We start from the raw sequence: 12942 nt of genomic DNA, 5'->3' as shown, positions 1-12942 counted from the left end.
TGTAATTGGGAGTTAGTTCCATGGAAATGAAAAGGTAGGGCAGTCTCAATGATGTATAATCATTGTGTGCAATAAAAACTGAGAAGGAACACTCCTCAGGAAGGGAAGGGGGGGGGGGCTTAGAGCAGAGAGGAGCAGTTTGCAGAAGACATAAAAGCACACAAGAAACAAATCTGTCCTGGAAAAGATACAAACTAGTTTCAATGAGCAAAGACAGACCTCTGCATCTTTCTCATTTGCATGAATGTTGTGTTCCTGCATCTGTGCAAAGCTGGACCGGGAGTGAAGAGGGAGACTGTAACGTCTACTTAACTGTAGCTGGTAGGCTGCTCCAGACTGTAACAGGATATCATAATGAGCCGGCCCTCCCGCTGGGAATTTCTTCCTGTCTCTGCTCTGCCTGAGACAGTCTACCTGAAGGCAGCAAACTGCTGGCTGTGCCTTTATTTTCATCACTGTTTAGTTTGATTAGTTTTATATATATATATAACTTTTTCCTTTCCATGTGCTATTTCAAAGTGTTTTCATGTTTTCTGCATAACTTACGTTTGAATTAATGCATGAAATGAAGGCCATGTCCACACCTATGTAGATGTTTTTTTAAACATATTTGTTCTCAATGTTTTGGCCTTACATCCCGATGTAAATTCAGCTTTAGGTCACTGAAAATGGAGGTTTTGGAAGATGCCTTCAAAAGGTGGAGATTGTTGAACTTATTTTTTGTGTGTATTCACGGGAACAGCAAAAATGAAAGTTTTTGAAAACACTGATGTCATTACTTTAACTTGCACATGGCAATTGGTTATATTTATCGAGCATGCAATACAGTCCAGTTGCCCAGTACTTGGACGCGAGTTCAGCTTGAGCCCTGATTTTCAGGACTTGTGACTCAGCTTGGACTCAAGCATTGATGACTCATACATGAACTTGAGCTCTGACTGCATTAGGACTCGGAAGATGTAAGGGAAGGCTTATATATTGTTTGACTCAAGCAAGGGCTGGCATGTATGTTCACCAGCATGCATGTTTATATGTCATCCTCTTCAACAACAGTTCATGCAGGATGGTTACAGAGATGCCGGGAATCTATGTTTTCAAAGATTGACAGACATCTGTCCAGGATTTAACAAGACAAGTCAGAGATGCTAAAGTTAGCTTACTTCACTGCTTATGATTTTACAGTTAGCAAGGTGACAATAATTTTAGCAACTAAAGGGACTCAACCACTGGGTCCAAGATCCATGATCTGTGTTCTTTCAGTGACTGTGTAATGTTGATGTTTCCAGTGACCTTACACATGGGGGCCCACCCACCCAGCAGATTTTACAACTAGTCGACATGGACGAGACCTTCCTCTCCTTCTGGAGCTTTTCCTCCTCTTCTTCCTGCCTCTTTTGGAAAATTAGGATAAAAAAAGAGGGCATACTCTGGAGAAAAGAGAAGGGGGGCTGCACCTAAGTGCTCCTGTTCTTTATGAGAAGAAGGTAGAGGCTAACTGGAGAGCTGTGATGTTTGTTGTAACCAGCAGCAGACATGGGGAGCTGGTTTGAGGGGGGAGCTAAAGCTACCGTGGAGACAGACATGCAGGGGAATGAGTTTCATTAGCAGAGCCCTCAGCGGGCTGCTGTCACTCACTCTGCTACTGGAGCAGAACAACTCTGAGCTGCTGAATGTGAGGGAGTCTAATCAGCAGTGTGTGGTCAATGGCAGGAAAATAACTAAAACAAACTCAAGTCAGGATAAAAAAAACGTGGTTAGCCCTGAGTTTAAACCATGCACCACACCCTGACTTTCTGCACCTTGAAATGCGCCAAACCTTGATGTGCTCAAAGAATGAGTCAAGATGTTGGTTTGTCAACTCTGATGGATGTTAAAATGAGAACAGTCTCTGGACTTTCATTACACACAGACATGCATCAAACCCTGACCTATTCTGCACCCCAATTTGCACCATACTCCAACTTGTTTCTCACAACGACATGCATCAAACCCTGACTTTCTCTGCACCTCACCATGCACCAGTTCTTGATTTGCCGCTCCCTCCTAAATGCGCCAAACTCTGACATTCCCTCACCCCAACATATACCAAACCCTGACTTGCTTTTCATGCTGACATGAACCAAACTCTCCCTTTCTCTGCACTCTCTCGTGCACCAAACTGTGACTTGCTTTTTATGTGAAATATGCAACTAAGTCCTGACTTTCTTCACACCCTGGACATGAACAAAACTCTGACCTCTGCAAAGGTGTGAGGGACTGTTCATTACTGCTTACAGCCCTTGTGCTATTTGCTCTTTGGGTTTATTGAAAGTTATCCAGCCATCTCAATGCTTGTTACTTGCCCAACTGGACATTTTTCAGTTGATGTCACCTCTTTCCCAGATTTCAGCAACTGGCTTAACTCAACTGAGCATTAAACGACATCTATGCTGGCAGCTGTGTGAAACTTTGCTTATGCACTGTTGGGTTTCAAAGTTCCCAACTCTGCTTGCCCAAACGCCAACAGAGATAATGTTAAAACAAGTTGAATTTCTTGCATCCTTGACATTTAGAAATGTCATAGCAAGTGATTTAACATCTGTTTGGATCTTCCATCAGGACCAAAGTGGTTGACTAATCAACAGACCCAGTATTGCGACCTCCAGGGCCCTGTCACTGGTGAAAAGCCTAATTATGTTACCTTGATGGAAAGCAAATTGAGTTAAAATTACATTTAAATATTTTGGCTGGTGTAGTAGCATGCTGAGATATCCTGATGAAGAAGCCATGAGTAAGTATTTAGCACTTGCTGAGCTTCACTTTCAATCCTGTTTTACTTTGGAGTGAAAACTTGCCACTGCTTACTCCTGCCAATCACATCCTCGTCTCTCAACTCCTCAACAGTTCAGAGAAGTTCTCTGCAGGTCATGAGAAATGTCTTAACCTGGTTGCGTTGGTCTCTGCCTCTCAAATCTAATAAATGAGGGACTAGCAGTGAGGGAGCTCTCGTTCTGGTACAGCCTGGGGGCTTTAGCATCTTGGACCACACTACAGCTCTCCTCATTGTGTAACTCCTGCACTGTTCAGAAGGAGGGTTCAGAAACCTCACCACAGAGAGGCCATGGGAACTGAGAGAAAATGTGGAAATTGATCCAGAATGTGGTTATGAATCAACGATTCATGTTGGGCCATTTGCTAAAGCTGTGATTCTTCTGCAGAAGGAAAAGCTGTTTGACTCAGCTCACCAATGAGTGACAAATTGTTCTGTAACCAATAATCCAACAGCAGTTTCATTTATGCATTGTCAACCTTCCAGGCTCTGTCACATCCTGACTTCTACAGAATCCAATAACAAAATTTTATTATGTTGACCTGGGTAGTCTGACCTCATAATCAGCCCATTTTAGTAAATATGATCCTCACTGGGGAGTTCTGATGAAAAGTACCGTTTTGCTCGGACAGTTTGGGCCCGTGGTCGAGCCAAGCAGCACTTCTCTCCCACTCAGCTACCTCCAGGGCTGACAAATGAAGCCCACGCGGAAGTTCTACAACATGTAGGCTGACAACCATAGACTGTATAAATAATGGACGTAGAATCCGTGACGTCACCCATTTGTTCCCGAGTGCTGTTTTGAAGCCAATAGACGTCGGCAGCCATATTGGAAATGCAGAACTCAACCAGGCAGAGTGTGACGTAAAGGAGCAGAGTTTGAGCCTCCTAGCCAACAGCTATGTGTTCCCATCCGGGAGTCAAGTCAGTAATTTCCTTATTTGGGCAAAAACTCGTAATCTTGATATCTTCTGAACCGTCACGTTATAAATTCAACTCACATGTAGCCTAGTTTAAACTTCATTTCTAATTAAACTACCAGAATGTACTCGTGGGGTGCTGGTGGCATAGCGGTCTAAGCGCCCCACATACAGAGGCTATAGTCCTCGTCGCAGAGGTCACTGGTTCAACTCCTGGCTGCGATAATGTCCTGCATGTCTTCCCCCACTCTCTACTCCCCACATTTCCTGTCTCTCTCCAGCTGTCCTATCATAAAAGGCACAAAAGCCCCAAAAAGTATTTTAAAAAAAATAGAATGTACTCGTATAGTTTTTAGCCTTTGCTATACCCTTGCTGCTCTCCAGTTCTATCATCTCATCCAAATATGGTCATCTCTGGCTACTGGAAGTCTAACATGGCAACAACCACAATGCCAAACTCAGTACTTCACAGGCAGCCAACAAACCAAGGGGTGACGTCAAGGTGGCTACGTCCACTTCTGCTGGCAGTTTATCTTCACTCCTCAGCGGCTCAGAGAGAGAGAGAGACGAGGCCAGCCTGTCAGCACTAATCACACCTCATCTGGTTCCTGTTTGCAGTTTAATAGAGCTGCTGCCATGTCCCACTTGCTCACCCATAGTTTCTCCAACACCATCTTCCCTCAGCTCCAAGACTCATGTGACTACCAAAACACACACACTTGCTAGTTCAGTTTCTTCTTAAAGATGCTACTATAAGAGACAGCAAACATGCTTACAAGACTTCCTGTTACACTACATTGCTCATTAGGATAATCTCAGATTGCATTAAACTTTAATGGCACTTGTGGTAAAGCTGGATTGTGGTAATTACATGTAATTGGACACAGCTCGGATTAAACAAGGAAAGAAATGTAAGGCTAGAGCAACAGTTGGCTGCATAGCTAGTATTGGCTATCACCGTCTATCTTTGTCTGAATCTTGTTGTTTAATCTATCTGGTGTTTTGATATTATCTTAAAATCTGCAACCATAGACTGTATAAAATCTGGACGTAGTATCCGTGACGTCACCCATCTATTTCTGAAGAGCTGTTTTGAGGCCAATCGTCGCTGGTAGCCATATTGCTTCTGTCCAGCCAGTTTGACTTAAAGAGGCGGGCTTTGAGCCTAACCAACAGCTACAGTGTTCTAGCAGGCAGCTGTGCCTCTCATTGGAAGACTCGTAATCTCAATATCTTCGAAATTGCCGCGTTAGAAAAAAATTCACCCCCCTCACAGTGTGTGCTGTTCGAGAAATGAGCCATCCAGACTACACTCGTCTTTTGTACCAGGCTGTAAACATGTTTATTTCTGCTGTAAAGATCGGCTTTTTCCCATTCATGTTTATGCGACTTCCGGTACTTCAGGAGCCAGCCTCAAGCTCATTTTTAGACCAGAGGTTGCCGCTTGTCTGCAACATAGCTCCGCCATAATTGTTGAATAACCTTTTCTACATTTGAGTCACTTTGTTCTGGACCATCACTGTGTCGCTCCATCTTTCTTCCTCCTGGAGCTAGAGTTGTGAGTGACAGCTGGCCTCATAAATAAGTGGTGTCATCCACTGCTGTGAACGAGTATTGACATATACTTATTAAAACCTTGAATAAAAGATGGTCCCACTTTTTTTAGATGTATTTCAAGGCACAAAAAGTTTCTTATATATGAGTTAATACGCAAGTAAGTAAAAGTCGATAAGAAGTGACTGATTTATGGGAAGGCAGTGGTGAATGAAACCCTTAGAAGTATTAGAACCTATACTTTCACCATTAAAACCGTAAATGTGGAGATTTAGTTCACCAAGATAAATTAGATTTTTACAGGGTGGTTGTATGCAAGAAGCACCAGAGGGGAACTGAGAGGAATAACCAACATGGTGTTTGAAATTCATGGAGATGACATCACACACCCTCGGTCATGAAAACAAGTGAAACAGACGATGAAAAATTCCTGGACGCTGCTGTGAGAACGGAAAGGTCCTGCCAACAGCGGATATGTGCCTCACACACTCACTAATCCACTCTTAGGGGCACAGTGTCCTTCTCCACACATAAACACCAAACCTTCCCCTGTGAGTGACTGACCAAAATGTTAAAAACAGGCACACAACTCCTCAATATTCTGACATAATGTGAGTATAGAAAGGAGACCGCAAGTTGGAGGTGAAGGTTGTATGTTTTTGTATGTGCATAGTTGTACTTTCACGTACACTTTTGTATGTTTTGACATTTAATTTCCTGGTTTTTGGTCCACAACACATAAAATCAGACCCCGTACGTCCAGCACTTTGATGACTCACCTGTTAAAAGTCAAGGAAACGTCACATTATGGTAAAACCTGTTTCGTACACACATGGGAGAAATATCTGCAGTTCTCACATTTACAAAGCTCTAGCTGTAGTCACGACCTAATTTTACACATCTCCTGTGTCTCCAAAGCTTCCAGCCTAGACCGTAGATCCTTTAGACTCACACAGCTCGGCTCTAAACGCAGCATTTTGTTTTAATAGGAGCCGATTCTCCCTGCAAGGCCATATTAAAAGCAGAGACAGTTAAACAGAGGCTACATGTTCTTTTCCACAGTGCCAGACAGAGGCTCTAACACGGCACCAGTCTGTCAGTCAGCCAGCTCATGGTGTTTATAGACTTATTAACAAGAACATCAGTGATGGTGTCAATCACTCAGTGTTTCATAAAGAGGCAGCGACTGGCTCCATAACACAAGTGTGACTTTTTTTATCAGATGGGGTACAAGCTACAAGACTGCAACTATAGCCTAGAAAATACATCCACGGGAACCTTTGTCAAGTTTGGGTCTTAATGTAGGCTGACCATAAGTATCATTTTGACTGGGACCATCCTGTTTTTAAACTCAGTGTCCTCGGTCCCAACAAATATCTATAAACCAACAATATGTCACAGTTTTAAACAACCCCTGTTCTGGTTTAAAAACAAGTCAAATGGGGCGCTGTTGGCCTAGCAGTCTAGGCGTGCACCCCATAAGTAGAGGCTATAGCCATCGTCACAGAGGTCACATGTTTGATTCCAGCCTCGACCAATTACTGCATGTCCTCCCCATAGACTGTATAAATAATGGACATAATATCCGTGACGTCACCCATCCGTTCCTGAGCGCTGTTTTGAAGCCAATCGGTGGCGGGAGCCATATTGGAAATGCTGAACTCAACCAGGCAGAGTGTGAGGTAAAGAGGCGGGGTCGAGCCTCCTAGACAACAGCTATGTGTTCCCGTCTGGGAGTCAAGTCAGTCATGTCCTTATTTGGGCAAAACTCGTAATTTTTATATCTTCTGAACTGTTTCATTAGAAAAAAATTCACCCACCTTACAGTGTGTGCAGATAGAGAAATTAGTGACATAGACTGAAGCCGTTTTTGAACCAGGCTGTAAACATGTTTATTAATGCTGTAAAGATCGTCTTTTTTGAATTGGTGTCTATGTGGTTTCCGGTGTTTCTGCAGCCAGCCTCAAGCGGATGCTCTATGAACTGCAGTTTATAACACTTCCGCATGGGCTTCATATTTTGAGACCAGAGGTTGCCGCTTGACAATCAATCTCAGACTGCAGCTCTTGCTTAGCTTGCCAAGTCTATCACACTGACAAGACTTGCTGTGTTATATCAGGTAGGCTAGCTGTTACGGCAAACAGGAAGTCAACGTTCTCAAAATGATGAGGATGCATTTTGCACAAATTTCAGGGCAGCGTTCGTAAAACTTTCTTGAAAGTTTCAAGACTGCGTGTGTGAAAGAGGCTTCAGCAAGAACTGCATCAAGCTGTGAATAGCTCACAAAAAAAGCACAAAATTTATAAGCTAACTAACAACTTTGTAAAATCGTTTCAACATGTTCACATTTTCAGTATATATTTATTATTATAAAAGCTCAGTTAGGTCTTGCTTCTATGCTTGGTGTGAGTTAAGTCTATCATAGGTCCCATCAAAGCCAGGCCGCACCAGGCCAGGCCCCCTGTCATCTAAATGGGACAGGAGTTAAGCCAGTGCTTCCTGTCAGACTGCAAGACTCTCAGGTTCCACCTCTGGTCTAAATTATGTCTGTCTGTCCCACACTGCCACACTCACCCTCCTCCCCACACCATCATCCTCCCCGTACCCACATCCCTCTCCCCCTGTCACATCTCCCCCCAGCACAGGGCTGGAAAGAGTACCAGATACGCTGCTCTACTCGGGACAACTCCCCACAGTGGAGGTAAAATTACAGGGTTCAAATATAAGCCCGAAGGAGACGTATTCAGTATGTCACAGACAACATGTATGAGTTATGGGTTACTAAAATCAACAGATAGGCTACCTATAAAGTGTTTTGGAGGCTGCTACAGTCTCAAGGTGAGTTCAGTGAGAACAGGAAGCAAATGTTTGCTGATCATGCAATTTTCACCGGTTTACTGTTTGTATAGTCTGAGTTTATTTCCCCTCAAACAGCTGCTTTAATGACTGTTCAAACATCACTTTAAAGCTCATTTTTTTACTCATATTATGTAACTATTTTTCTTATTGTCTCTGTATGTTCAGTACCCAGTTAGTGTTTTTTCTGTTGATGGGTCCTTTAAAAGATGTCTGTGGCCAACATTTAAAAGATGCTAACGTGAGAGTCCTTCAGAGTCTATTTGAAGATGTTTGTTTAACATTTAAGTTTAAACTACTTTACAGGAAATCTGCGTCAGTCACAAGATTGGTCCCACAATCACACACTTTTAACAGGGAGTTTTGAGTCACATCTTAGAGTACCAGTAAAATGATTGTGTTACTGAGCAGATCATCATGGTCACCAGCAAAAACTGAAATAAAGGATCTGTTCTTACAACTTTCACATTTCAAAGATGATGCATGTTGATGGCGACAAACTAAGGTGTGTAGTTTCTTTCTTCCCTCATGGCCTCATCCCCCCTTTCATTCTGGCTGCAGACTGCAGAGGTCTGCCCAGTGTTGGGGAGACAGCCTTAATCTACTTCTCACTCTTAATGCTCCACAGATGAGGGCACCACCAGTGCCTCGCCTCCACCACACAGGACGTTGCCGGTTGCAGCACTGTAGCTGGGCTGAGGCAGGAACAGTGAGGTGGTGCTGGAGAGGAAAGGAGGGGCGGCGTGCAACGATGAGGCTGGTAGAGGAGTAGGGCTGCAGTTAAAGCATTTTCCTGTACAACCCACAGGGGAGTCAAAGGAGCGACGGGGGGATGGAGAGGATTATCACAAAGATCTTTTGAGAGGGGGGGAAAAGTTTTAATGTTAAAAAGGTTAGAGCGGTCACAAAACCTCCCACAATGAAAAAAAAGAGAGTAAATGGAAGCCAGAGCTCGTGCTTCCAGCTCTCAGGTTATGGAATTCTAAAGAGTGGCCATGGAAATATAATGTTATGTGTAATTCAGATAGTCTCCAGGCCAATGAAAGGACAAATAAAATGAGATTTACATAAACACAGAGGAGTAAATAAGGGTAGAGAAGGGAAATAGCCACAGGAGAGAGATAAACAAGTGTGCCGGATGTCTTATCCTGAAACTCTAAATGGGTTTTAAATGTCCTCTTGTGGCTTGATCTTATGAAGCGGGTTAAAATGGGCTTCTTGTGGCCCCGGGGCAGTGGGGCCCTGTTAGATATGATCTTCAGTGTGGCCTTTGCATGCTCAGGGAGCGCTTTAACAACAATGGCTCATCTGAGAGAGCCCGTAAACATGTGCCGGGACCTTGACCCCGGCAGTAAACAGTCTCTCTACCTGATGATGAATAGCAGAGCTGGGCAGGGCGCACAGGAGAGGCCTGTTGAGCTCTCTCTGTTACTCTCTGCTTCTCCTTTCATATTCAAACACTGCAAGAACAGGCAAGAAGAGCCAATTTAATACCAAACTACGCAACAATACCCTACTGAAATGTTGCGCTTTTTCAACTTTTGCAATGTTTTGCAAAAAGTATAGTGTCAAGCTGTTTAGGGATAAAACTGTGCCTCATTTTTCGTTTTAAAGTCCGGACTTTTGGAAAGCTGCTTTACCTGTTGAGAAAACTTCAGCAGGTTTGTGTTCACAGGCAAAAACATTAGTTTTTTTTTTAAAAAGGATGACAGAGCCACCTACCCCCTCTTTCTGACTGGTGGCCTTTTAGTCATAATTTTGAGTTCAAATGAAAATAAAGAACTCTTTCACTTATTACTGCAAACATGTCAAAGCACAGAAGAACAAACATGGCTTTGATTTTGAGGCATTTTTTTTGTTATGACGTTTGTCTGCAAACATTGGGCCTTAATGGCTAATTAACCGTAATATTCAGAAGAGCATGCACTTTAAATGTGCACCAGTTGGCCTAGCAGTTTGGATGTGCATCCCATATACAGAGGCCATAGCCCTCATTGCAGCGGTCGCTAAATCAGCCACTTGTTGCATGTCTCCCCAACTCTCTGCTCTTCATGTTTTCCACCACTGGGGAACTCCTGATTCTTCTTTCAGAGATACATGGATAGAGGGAGACTCCTGTTTGTTTTAAGGGATTTGGGAATATTTAAGGAAGGCTGGAATTCCACATGGCCATACCCCACCTTGTGTTTCAATTTAACCCTCCTGTTATGTTGCGGGTGAAATTGACCCATTTTAAAGTTAAAAAATCAACAACAAAAAAATGTTAAAAGTATTTTTTCGCTATGAAACTTCTTCTGCTTGGCTTATTTAGCATATTTACATATAAAATGAAAATAATTCATTTCACATATTTGCAACCCCCCTGCATGATTATATTTCATAGATACTGGCATTCAAAGTGGAGTCTAAAAGGGGTCAGAAGTGTCAAATACTAAATCTTTGTTTGAAACCGTGTTGCATATTTCACCCCAATCACTTTCCAATGTACATAAAAAAAATGTAACATGAATTTTCATTAAAAAACGAGTGAATTATCCTAATTGAACTATGATCTGTGAGAATTAAAGAACACCAATGCACTAAATATCTGACACTTTTGAATTATTAAATATGCCCCAAGTCAAGTTGACCCAGGAACATTATTGCTGTCCCTAAAAAATTAGCATAACAGGAGGGTCAAGAGCTGTTTTCCCAAAGTTATTTCACGGTAATGTATTGCTTTTTTTTGGGGGGGGGGGTATTTTTTTTATGTCAGCAATCTAGTTATTGCACATTGGTTGGAGATGGCCATTTAAATATCAACTTTTGATATAAGGGTAAGGGGAGAAGATTTCATAGTTCCTAAAACTTAACAGATGTACAGCCATAACAATATGACCGCCTGTGCAATCTAATGCAATCCAATACAACAGCTCCACCATAAATAAGACCTTTAGGAAGCTACCCTTTTTTTGTTGACATGGTCAGAAAGGTGATCATTTGTCTTTGTTATACTTGCAGTCATAATGTGTGGTAATGGTGTACTTGAGTGCATTACATTGAAACATGTTCCTAAAATTTTGGCCACTTCATTACGAGAGACACAAGATATCAGGAACAACTTTCAGTTCAGCTTCCCAAAAGTATAACTTATGGCAGAACTCTTTAACTGAGCTGCACAGGGGGTCATAATGTTATGGCTGATGGGTGTGCATTGTGTATAAAAAACTTAAAATCATCTTCAGATGCAGCTCTCAGACTGACTTCCTGCTGAGTCTCACACACTGAGGTTAGTATGAGGTCACTTAACACTAAAACCAGCAGCCACACCAAACCTGCCTAAAAAAACACTGAACTCCACAAAGTAAAGAAACAAGGCCTCCCTTTCTCACTAGCTTCTCCTCTGGATGCCCGTCTGATCCTGCAGAGTTTGCTGCTCTCAAATTGAGACAGAACCAGTAAGTCAGATAAGCAGAGACAGTTCTGTTTATCTGTGTGTGCTCCAGTTTCCAAACAGGACGCAGGCTTGTGAGAGGTCGGAGGCTGGACTGGGATCAACTGATGGACTCTTAAAAACTTGTTTAACCAGGATTTTGCCTGCATACGATAGACACTGAAGAAAACGCATGCATTAAATCACTACTTCTGTAAAGACTGGCATAAATACTAGCCTTTTAAAAGGCAGATGAGTCTGCCCTCTCACTAAAATCAAATCAGCCGAAATATACAGAGTTCACACAGGCCGTATTTCTTCTCTAATCAGGTGTGTGAGGGCTTGTCTGTGTGTTTTTGGGGAAAAAAGAGGACATGATGGGGGGATGCATTGACCCCTAAGTGTCTGTGCTTCAAGGGGGGGCAGGTTAAGGGCCTCATGTGCTGGATCACTGGCTAATAAGTTTCCGGTCGTCCCCCGAGGGAGTTGAGCAGGTCTGGATGGGGAAGTGGTGGTGATGTTCAAGCGTAAAGCTTCGTAATTGACCTTTTAAAAGCAAGAGAAGAAAGAAGAAACACATTTTCAACATACAAAAGTCACCATTTCAGTTTTTGTGTTCATAATAAAAACCTGTTTGAGTTTATTTTCCACAACGTGACACAGCCTGTCCCCATTTGGGGGTGTAACATCCCCAAGAATCTGTCATTCCAGAAAGAAAATAATTACCAAGTATTCCCCGACACTAAAGAGCTCCTGAACGCCATATTTTCAAGCTTCCAAGGTGCTGAACTCAACATGTGGTAGCTGCATCAGGTAGCGAGAGCTCAAACCTAAACAAATAGATAAATTAATTTTGTCAGGCGGAGAGGATTGGAGCGCTCCACTTGCTTTTTATCGCCCGTGGTGTGAAGTGGAGGGTCTTCTCTGTTTAAATACCTCAAGGTGTTGGATGGCTCCACTTAACAAAGCCAGAGTAAACACCAGATGAAGAGGGAGTAGTAAAATATGTGAAGATCCAAAGCCTGCAGTATGTAGTCTGTGAGAATCATCAGATTTATGTGAGTGAGATAGAGGGTCATAACTTTTATGTCATGACTGTAGAGTGGACAAAAGCATAAAAGATAAAGATGACGTGAGGATCTTCAGCTGTTTGAGTGCTACCAGAAGGTAGTTAGCTAGCTGTACCTAAAATCTCTAAAAGTAACATGGGAGGTAGAACCTTCAGTTATCAGGCCCCTCTCCTTTGGAATCATCTACCAGTCAGGGTCCGGGAGGCAGACACCCTCTCTACTTCTAAGGTTAGGCTTTAAACTTTCCTTTTTGATAAACCTCATAGTTAGAGCTGGCTCAGGCTTGGACCAGCTTTTAGTTATGCTGCTATAGGCTTAGAC

Source organism: Notolabrus celidotus, chromosome 17 (assembly GCF_009762535.1).
Source record: "Notolabrus celidotus isolate fNotCel1 chromosome 17, fNotCel1.pri, whole genome shotgun sequence".
Taxonomy (NCBI): Eukaryota; Metazoa; Chordata; class Actinopteri; order Labriformes; family Labridae; genus Notolabrus; species Notolabrus celidotus.
The sequence above is the reverse complement of the archived record's forward strand: the minus strand, read 5'-3'. Positions refer to the sequence as shown.